The sequence below is a fragment of the Rutidosis leptorrhynchoides genome, chromosome 4 (assembly GCF_046630445.1).
Source record: "Rutidosis leptorrhynchoides isolate AG116_Rl617_1_P2 chromosome 4, CSIRO_AGI_Rlap_v1, whole genome shotgun sequence".
Taxonomy (NCBI): Eukaryota; Viridiplantae; Streptophyta; class Magnoliopsida; order Asterales; family Asteraceae; genus Rutidosis; species Rutidosis leptorrhynchoides.
The window spans coordinates 417,933,547-417,945,267 of NC_092336.1; positions in this window are offsets into that span (position 1 = coordinate 417,933,547).

The following is an 11,721-nucleotide window of genomic DNA, read 5'->3' on the forward strand; positions in this document are numbered from 1 at the left end:
CACACTATTATGAATGTATTTTTACAGTAGTTAATCATCATCTTCATCAAAAATCACTTCAAGAATCAAGCTATAATCATCATAGGAAGAACACTTCAAGAACACTTCAAAAATCCCTTCAAGTTTACTAATTTACTTCCAAGCTTTCTAATTCATTCCAAGTAATCATCTAAGATCAAGAAACCTTTGTTATATACAGTAGGTTATCTTTCTTATTCAAGGTAATATTCATATTCAAACTTTGATTCAATTTCTATAACTATAAACTATCTTAATTCGAGTAAAAATCTTACTTGAACTTGTTTTTGTGTCATGATCCTACTTCAAGAACTTTCAAGCCATCCAAGATCCTTTGAAGCTAGATCATTTCTTGTCACTTCCAGTAGGTTTACCTACTAAACTTGAGGTAGTAATGATGTTCATAACATCATTAGATTCATATATATAAAACTATCTTATTCGAAGGTTTAAACTCGTAATCACTAGAACATAGTTTAGTTAATTCTAAACTTGTTCGCAAACAAAAGTTAAACCTTCTAACTTGACTTTTAAAATTAACTAAACACATGTTCTATATCTATATGATATGCTAACTTAATGATTTAAAACCCGGAAACACGAAAAACACCGTAAAACCGGATTTACGCCGTCGTAGTAACACGGCGGGCTGTTTTGGGTTAGTTAATTAAAAACTATGATAAACTTTGATTTAAAAGTTGTTATTCTGAGAAAATAATTTTTATTATGAACATGAAACTATATCCAAAAATTATGGTTAAACTCAAAGTGGAAGTATGTTTTCTAAAATGGTCATCTAGACGTCGTTCTTTCGACTGAAATGACTACCTTTACAAAAACGACTTGTAACTTATTTTTCCGACTATAAACCTATACTTTTTCTGTTTAGATTCATAAAATAGAGTTGATTATGAAACCATAGCAATTTGATTCACTCAAAACGGATTTAAAATGAAGAAGTTATGGGTAAAACAAGATTGGATAATTTTTCTCATTTTAGCTACGTGAAAATTGGTAACAAATCTATTCCAACCATAACTTAATCAACTTGTATTGTATATTATGTAATCTTGAGATACCATAGACACGTATACAATGTTTCGACCTATCATGTCGACACATCTATATATATTTCGGAACAACCATAGACACTCTATATGTGAATGTTGGAGTTAGCTATACAGGGTTGAGGTTGATTCCAAAATATATATAGTTTGAGTTGTGATCAATACTGAGATACATATACACTGGGTCGTGGATTGATTCAAGATAATATTTATCGATTTATTTCTGTACATCTAACTGTGGACAACTAGTTGTAGGTTACTAACGAGGACAGCTGACTTAATAAACTTAAAACATCAAAATATATTAAAAGTGTTGTAAATATATTTTGAACATACTTTGATATATATGTATATATTGTTATAGGTTCGTGAATCAACCAGTGGCCAAGTCTTACTTCCCGACGAAGTAAAAATCTGTGAAAGTGAGTTATAGTCCCACTTTTAAAATCTAATATTTTGGGATGAGAATACATGCAGGTTTTATAAATGATTTACAAAATAGACACAAGTACGTGAAACTACATTCTATGGTTGAATTATCGAAATCGAATATGCCCCTTTTTATTAAGTCTGGTAATCTAAGAATTAGGGAACAGACACCCTAATTGACGCGAATCCTAAAGATAGATCTATTGGGCCTAACAAACCCCATCCAAAGTACCGGATGCTTTAGTACTTCGAAATTTATATCATATCCGAAGGGTGTCCCGGAATGATGGGGATATTCTTATATATGCATCTTGTTAATGTCGGTTACCAGGTGTTCACCATATGAATGATTTTTATCTCTATGTATGGGATGTGTATTGAAATATGAAATCTTGTGGTCTATTGTTACGATTTGATATATATAGGTTAAACCTATAACTCACCAACATTTTTGTTGACGTTTAAAGCATGTTTATTCTCAGGTGAATATTAAGAGCTTCCGCTGTTGCATACTAAAATAAGGACAAGATTTGGAGTCCATGTTTGTATGATATTGTGTAAAAACTGCATTCAAGAAACTGATTTCGATGTAACATATTTGTATTGTAAACCATTATGTAATGGTCGTGTGTAAACAGGATATTTTAGATTATCATTATTTGATAATCTACATAAAGCTTTTTAAACCTTTATTTATGAAATAAAGGTTATGGTTTGTTTTAAAATGAATGCAATCTTTGAAAAACGTCTCATATAGAGGTCAAAACCTCGCAACGAAATCAATTAATATGGAACGTTTTTAATCAATAAGAACGGGACATTTCAGACAAGCTTTTAGTTGCAATTGTTCTATTTACAATTGATATTCGTTTAAATAATAAAAGGTGAAGACAAAAGACAGATTCGACGAATTGAAGACGCAAACGACCAAAAAGCTCAAAAGTACAAAATACAATCAAAGAGGTTCCAATTATTGATAAGAAACGTCTCGAAATTACAAGAGTACAAGATTCAAAACGCAAAGTACAAGATATTAAATTGTACGCAAGGACGTTCGAAAATCCGGAACCGGGACATGAGTCAACTCTCAACGCTCGACGCAACAGACTAAAAATTACAAGTCAACTATGCACATAAATATAATATAATATTTAAATAATTCTTATAATTATTTAATATATTATATTTATTTATAAATCCGTCGGTAAACAAAGAGCCAAACTTGTGTGAGCTGTAAAAGCAAACTCCGCTACTCGCGGAGTTTGAAGGCAAAAAATGCCGCGAGTCCCGGAGCCCCAAATTCTGAAACTCCCTATAAAGCTCGCGCATTCTGATCGTAAAAATCATCCTTTTTCTTCTTCTCTCATAATACGTAAATATTTATATTTATATTTATATTTTAATTTTAATTTTAATTTTAATTATAATTCTAATTCTAATAATAAGGGTATGTTAGCGAATATTGTAAGGGTGTAAGTCGAAATTCTGTCCGTGTAACGCTACGCTATTTTTAATCATTGTAAGTTATGTTCAACCTTTTTATATTAATGTCTCGTAGCTAAGTTATTATTAAGCTTATTTAATCCGAAGTAATCATGATGTTGGGTTAATTACTAAAATTGGGTAATTGGGCTTTGTACCATAATTGGAGTTTGGACAAAAGAACGACACTTGTGGAAATTAGACTATGGGCTATTAATGGGTTTTATATTAACTAAACAATACCTTGTTAATTTAATATACAAACTTATAATTCGACGTATTTATATATAACCACATACGCTTGACTGGGTACGGTGGGCGGGATATCTATAAATACCAATAATTATTCATTTTACCGGATACGGAACTGGATTAATAGTTAATAGACTTGTTGAAACAGGGGTGAATTACATTCAAGGGTAATTGGTGTAATTGTTAACAAAGTAGTAAAACCTTGGTTTACACGCAGTCGATAACCTGGTGTATTCATTAAACAAAGTATTAAAACCTTGTTACAATTCGAATCCCCAATTAGTTGGAATATTTGACTTCGGGAATAAGAATAATTTGACGAAGGCTTTCGCTCTTTATATTTATGACTGATGGACTATTATGGACAAATCCGTATGGACATATTAAATAATCCAGGACAAAGGACAATTAACCCATGGGCATAAAACTAAAATTAACACGTCAAACATCATGATTACGGAAGTTTAAATAAGCATAATTCTTTTATTTCATATTTAATTTCCTTTATTTTATATTTAATTGCACTTCTAATTATCGCATTTTTATTGTTATTTTATTTAATTGCACTTTTAATTATCGTACTTTTTAATTATCGCAAGTTTATTTTATCGCATTTTTATTATTCGCAATTTCATTATCGTTATTTACTTTACGCTTTAATTTAAGTCTTGTATTTATATTTATTATTTTACATTTGGTTTTAACTGCGATTAAAGTTTTAAAATCGACAAACCGGTCACTAAACGGTAAAAACCCCCCTTTATAATAATAATATTACTTATATATATATATTTGTATTTTTATAAAAGTAAACTAATATAGCGTTAAGCTTTGTTTAAAAAGATTCCCTGTGGAACGAACCGGACTTACTAAAAACTACACTACTGTACGATTAGGTACACTGCCTATAAGTGTTGTAGCAAGGTTTAAGTATATCCATTCTCTAAATAAATAAATATCTTGTGTAAAATTGTATCGTATTTAATAGTATTTCCTGTAAAAATATAAGCTATTTTATATACTACTCTGCTAAAACATCAATATACATTTTTCATACAAATATAAACGTATTCAGTTATAGATCGTTTTCGAATTGTATATGATTTGTTTTTGTGATTCTAAATTCGTACCAATCTGTATCTAATCACTTGAACAACTCCAAGACTTTGATAGCAATCACAATCAACCTTTTATATTTTTTATTTTGTTTGCTGTCCTTGGGAATATTTTCTGTCGATCAAATTGACAATATAATAAACGAATTACTCGATGGTTTTAATTAACACATTCAGTTTCTCTCATTATCACTATCACCTATATCCTTATAAGCTCCAAAATTGTCGATATTTTTTTTATATATGAAGAACAGGCCGACTGCCCTATTCGTGGTGAAATTTTTGAAAAACTCGAATTCGATTTTAATTCCAAAATCTGTAAATGCTGGATTGTCAGGAATCATTTAGGTAAACAATCTCTAAAATTTTAACTTCAAATTTCTTTTAACGAATCCTAATTATCGAGTCAAAATTGTGGTTCAAAAGTCAAACGATTGTGTTCATTCAAAATTTAGGATTCGTGTTAATGTTTTGAGTTCAATTGATCATGGAGAAAGTTTATAGGAACGTTTTCCTACCTATTTCATGTTTTAACTTTAGTCTAAAACTTTCTAGATTATTGAATTTGATTTTGAGTTAGAATTGTGTTCTTCAAAACTGGTTCAGCGTATTTGTTTTTTTTTTTTACTAATTTAATTCACCTTATAAGGGCTCTCTGTATATATTTTAGATTCTAATACTAAAGATTTAATTAATTTTAAACATGGAAAACCGATTGGATTTGGGTTATGGTCGACTGGTTATAGAGGTAGGAGAAGACAAATAACAGAAACAAAAACATGGGTTTAATATAATTGGCGTTCAATATAAATTAGTAAAAACACAGCAGCGAAATGGTTAAGGGTTACTACGGGTGAACGAGAGGTCTCGGGTTCGATCTCCGTCACTGACAAATTCTTTTTGAAGAAAGCTTTTAATGGTATACAACTATACACTATTAATTTATTTTTATTATTAGTATTATTAATAATTATGATTGTTATTATTATTGTTATGAATATAGTTATTATTGTAATTGATTATTATTGTTATCATTAGTATTATTATTAATAGATATTAATGTTATTATTAAGTATTATGAATATCATTATTATTATTATCGTAATTATAAAAATAACATAGACTATTATTAATATTGGTACTTAGTATCAAATTATAATAATAATAATAATAATAATAATAATAATAATAATAATAATAATAATAATAATAATAATAATTATTATTATTATTATTATTATTATTATTATTATTATTATTATTATTAATAACATAAGTATTATTAATAACATTATCATTATTTTTATTGATATAATTATCATTGTCATTAAATTAATTAGTAATATTATCAATATTGTTATTATTAGTGTTATAATTATTATTATTATTATTATAGGTAAAAATATAAAAATCATTATCAATTATATTATTAAAAGTATTAATAACATTATTTTCATTAGTAATCTTATCATTTTTGTATTAATATCAACATTTAGATTATGGTTATGGTTATAATACAAATTATTATGATTTTTATAAATATTAGTATTAGTACCTTTCTATAAATAATAGAATTGTAAATATTAAAATAAGTATTATTATTAATATTATCACGAGCAACATTATTACTATATAATTATTCAAACTATTAATCTAACTAGTAATAGCAGCAAAAGTTTCATTTTTTATAAATAAAATTATTATCAATATTATTATTATTATTATTATTGTTATTAGTATTATCATTAACAAACAAAAGATATTTATAAAGTAAATATAGATATATAAATATATATATATACATATATATTTAATACAAAACTTAACTATATATATATATATATATATATATATATATATATATATATATATATATATATATATATATATATATATATATATATATATATATATATATATATATATATATATAAATTTATTCGATTACGATTATGTGTGTTAATATATATATAAATGATATAGGTTCGTGAATCTGAGGCCAACCCTACTTTTGTGCAATGTCGCCATATGTATTTTTACTACAAAATACAGTTTGGTGAGTTCATTTGATTCCCTTTTACTCTTTACATTTTTGGGACTGAGAATACATGCGATGTTTTTATAACTGTTTCCTAAATGCTTTTGAGATATATTTTTGAACTGAGAATACATGAACTGCTTTTATAAATGATTGACGAAATAGACACAAATATTCAAAACTACATTCTATGATAGAATTATTTGGATTCAGAGGTTCGATTTAGTAGTTAACGGAGAGAGGATTTTGCATTGCGTACGCATTAGCTCCCGTTTTAACTACCATCGGCGGGATGATTTTGCATTGCACGCACGCACTAGCCCCCAATGTATTGTATTGTATTGTATTATAGTCGACTTTGTAGTTGGTAATGGAGGGATGATTTTGCATTGCGTACGCATTAGCCCCCGTTTCAGCTACCCTCGGAGGGATGATTTTGCATTGCGTACGCATTAGCCCCCGTTGTAAGAATTATATGTATTAACTACCACGGTGAGATGGTTTTGTCATTGCACTACGCATTAGCTACCGTTGGTGAGTTGTTTGAAAGGTTCCGATGTTCTTCATATGAATGATTTTCCAGCAGTGAGCAGACCTTCACAGATTGTTTTCAAAATATGAGTATCTTGTGGTCTATTAAAATTATGGAAATGATTGATTACGATAAACCTATGAACTCACCAACCTTTTGGTTGACACTTTAGAGCATGTTTATTCTCAGGTATGAAACAAATCTTCCGCTGTGCATTTGCTCATTTTAGAGACATTACTTGGAGTCATTCATGGCATATTTCAAAAGATGTTGCATTCAAGTCGTTGAGTTCAATAGAGATTATTATTAAGTAATGACAGATTAGGTCATTTATAGTTTGATATTATGAAATGGTATGCATGTCTGTCAACTTTCGTTGTAAAGAAAGATCTTTTAAAAACGAATGCAATGTTTGTAAAATGTATCATATAGAGGTCAAGTACCTCGCGATGTAACCAAATGTAATGTATTCGTCCAGATGGATTAGGACGGGTCATGTCATAATTAAGGTAAAAATTCCAGATCTTATCAATGATATGGTACAGATCAAGCATCGAGGCAATGTCACGAGGGTCAAAATTTTGGAGGATCCTAATGATTTGTTTCTCGTTAACCTGGATGAAGATGATGATGATTCAAGTAAATGGGTTTCGAACAGTTATTCTTCTGATGATTACAATTCAGATGGGGATGGACCTCAGTTTCATTCACAACAAACTGACAAAAGGCCAAGTGATGCAACTCGGAAAAAGTCACCGGAGCCGGAGAATTCGAAAAATCCGACCAGCCTAGGTAACATCAAATCAAAGGAACGTGGCTCGAGACATGTGGAAACAAAAAAATCTTTTTCGGTAGTCGAGGAGTCGGCAAATCCAATTGTAAACCCTAATTATGAAGTAGATGGTCCCAAGGCACGTGATTTTAATGCTAACTGTAACTTGACCAATGAAAAGTCAATTTACCAAGAGAAGGGTATCTTTGGGCTGAAAGATGGGCCTAATACAAGGGTTGAGGTGAGGGGACGTAGAATCTGTTATTGGGCCTGATATTAGACCTGAAAATGGGCCTATCAACATACCTTTATTTGGTCTTAGCAGGGAAGAGTGTTTAGATAACTTATTGGATGCTGAAATCGAACAAGTTACAGCAAAGCAACAAATTAATTCCAACACATCTGCAGATAAGGCATCTGCTGCACCAATTCCTATTTCTTCCAGTCAGCCATCTTCAGATAGTTCAACAGATGGAAAGTGTCATCCAGAATCATGTACGCGAAGAAATGGGCTCGCAAAATTCACAATTGTAAAATCAAAAAGAGAAGAATTCAGTCCACGCGGAAATTGATTTTGTCAAGGAATTCGAGTGATTTGTCAGTGGCAGGAACTAGGGATTCAAAAGACACCTCAATAGACGAATCAGACTTCAAAAAGAAGATTGGGATTCGAGCTGTTGGCGAATGGCAGCTTCAAAGTAAGTCACTTTTCGTGAGTTTTCTCGTTTTCTTACAGTTATAGATGAAGACAATGTCTATTAATGTTCGAGGCTTCAAGCAATTTGGGAAGGTTAATTGGTTTCGTAAGATTAGAGTTAGTGAAAACCCTGAAATAGTAGCTATTCAAGAATCGAAAAGCGGAGAGGTAGACGAGCTTTGGGTAGTACAGATTTGGGGTAACTCAAACTTTAGGTTTATTCAAAAATCGGTCCAGGGTAGATCGGGGGGGGGGGGGTTGTTAATGATTTAGGACCCGTTTATTTTTGATGTTTCTGAAGCAGTTGAGGGCAATTTCTTTTTGGCAATAAGAGGTCGGTGGAGAGATAAACTCAACGATACATGATGTGTAATTTATACTCTAAAAATAACTAGTAAATACTACCCAATAATTATCACACAATACATGCAAATAATCCCGATCGTGCAGTAATTAATAAGTAATGTTGACTAGTTCGTCCACAGAGAGCAGTTTTATCAGAAACTTTAACTTGTAATTATTCTAGTAAAAATGGGGTTGTTTTGTTTAGGAAATAAACGCGTAATAAAATTAAATTAAATCAATAAAGACAAAGGTATCCACTTAGAATCAATTCCCTCGGATCAGGATTGTTATTAAGTTCATTTTAAACAATTATAATGGTGGTAACACTGTAATTATCTCTCGATTCTTACAGATTATCAATTAAAACCTCAGCTCAACTCTCGTTGATCCTAATTCTCTAATCTAGTTACCAAAGTATTGATCAATATATTAATCTAGCTTGAATTGGTTAAGTCTCCCTAACAATTCCACAATTATCAAGATTTCTCACAGTTTAATTACTAATCAATTAATTATACCGGTCTCCCTTATATAATTAACCAAAGGACAAAGCTATTCACGTTCAATAACCTAGTAAAGATCACCACTTATTCAACTCTTGTTGAATAGTTAACAATCTCCGCAACTTCAACTAATTGATTAATCTTAATAACAGTCATTCTTAGCCAAACAACATATGAATAATAAGATCTAACTGTTTAAATCATAAAGATAGCAATCCTTCATCTTAGTTCAATCATCTAAGTAGATACAACTAATTTAGCTACTCATATTAAAGCAAAGAACAAAAAAGAATGAAAGATAAACAATTGAATTCATTAAATTAAATGTAAATAAAAGTAATAGCAAGATTAACACTAACCAAAATTGTTGCAATAATGTAAAGACAATGAAAAGTTGATAGAAAAGCTATGAAATTCGTAACCTAGCTGCTGGAACACCAAAATTCGTAAATAAAAACTGATTACCCTAAAAAGGGTTAAAAATGCGTATTTATACTAAAACAAAAACTGAAGTCGGCCAGCATGTCTCGCGGCCGCATTAAGCTAATCGCGACTCGAGTTTTCACATAAATCGCGACTGCATTGGAGTGTGTTGCAAGCACGAGATTTCACTCTTCAAATTTCTGAACTTCTGTTAACTTATTGCGAATGCAAGAATTAAATCACGATCAAACACCAAAATCGCGACCGCATTGAAGGGAATTGCGGCCGCGAGATGCCCAATTTCGAACAGTATTTTTCTGCTTAAATTTTACAATTTAACACTTCGTTTCGACTTTCGAATTCTTATTGAAAACACTCAAACTTTTACCCAAATATCTCCCAAAACTATCTAACTCTTCGAACGATCTCATAGGAACATAATAACTCAAACTTCAATAATTCTTTCACCATTTCTTCACTTTATATCCAAAAACTCAATAAAAACTAACCGATATTGCGAGTAAAAATATGTATAAACGAGGCAATATCAAAATCCCTCACACTTGAACTTTGCTTGTCCTCAAGTAAGTCTATCTTCAAATAATATCAACTCTAACAAAGATAAACATACTCGAACAAATCTTCAATAATAATAGAATCAAAAAATACCGATATCGTCTTCAAAAATCATTAACTCCATATTATGTAGTCTTCAACAAAACAAGCGCAAGGTTCAAGCCTTTAATCAAATACCATCAAAATCGACCACAATTTAAACCTAAGTCATTCGCCAAGGAGTCCATCATGTATAAAGTGTATGCCTCCAAAAAGTATGCTCCTCTAATCAACCCGCAATGGTTATCCCTCTTTCACCTCCATGCCCCCATAACACCAATAATCGTCAATTCCAAATATAATAGTCAATTCCAAATTCGGGTTAAGATGGGTGTGCCAAAGCTATGGGACTGGTTATCCCTATATTTATTGCAACCCGGGTTCAGGATGACCGACACTCATCAAGCTTTCTATCACAACTCTATGGTTTCTCTCATAGTAGGGTGAAAGCATTGATGGAGGTTCGTGAAATTAGGGCCCCACGTGGCTAAATAAGAGTTCCATCAATTCCATAATTTGGCGGATTTGAATTCCTTGATGAGCAGTTGTGAGCCACTCTGGAGTGTTAAAAATAAAACCTTCAACACCTGGCTAGGAAGACTTTACTTCCTAAGAAGAATCAAACTTAACTTGGGAGACTTTACTCCCAAGCTTGGAACGCAATAAGACTTGCAAGACTTTACTTACAAGTTTCGGAAGACTTTACTTCCTAGGAACAACATGAGAGGACTCGATTCTCCCGGAAGTGTTTAAACACTTGGTTAATTTTATTTAAGGTCCTTGGACCCCACTTCCTACGCATCTAACTTTTATGTTAGTTTTAAGAAAATGTAGGATGCATATACTACATTTCCAAATTTTAAAAGGTTTACCATGGCTTTTGACCATGGCGTGTGTTGTCTAAGCAACACTAGCACGAAGCCATTGCTCTTCATCAAGAAGACAGCTGATAATGCTAAAAACGAACATATATTTCATAGCATTATTCCTCAAGAAAGACAAGCTTTTAGTTGCAATTGTCCTATTTACAAGTGATATTCGTTTAAATAATAAAAGGTGAAGACAAAAGACAGATTCGACGAATTGAAGACGCAAACGACCAAAAAGCTCAAAAGTACAAAATACAATAAAAGAGGTTCCAATTATTAATAAGAAACGTCTCAAAATTACAAGAGTACAAGATTCAAAATGCAAAGTACAAGATATTAAATTGTACGCAAGGACTTTCGAAAATCCGGAACCGGGACCAGAGTCAACTCTCAACGCTCGACGCAACGGACTAAAAATTACAAGTCAACTATGCACATAAATATAATATAATATTTAAATAATTCTTATAATTATTTATATATTATATAATATATTATAAACCGTCGGCAAGCTAGGAGCCAAGGCTGGGTGAGCTGTAAAAACAAACTCCGCGAATCGCTGAG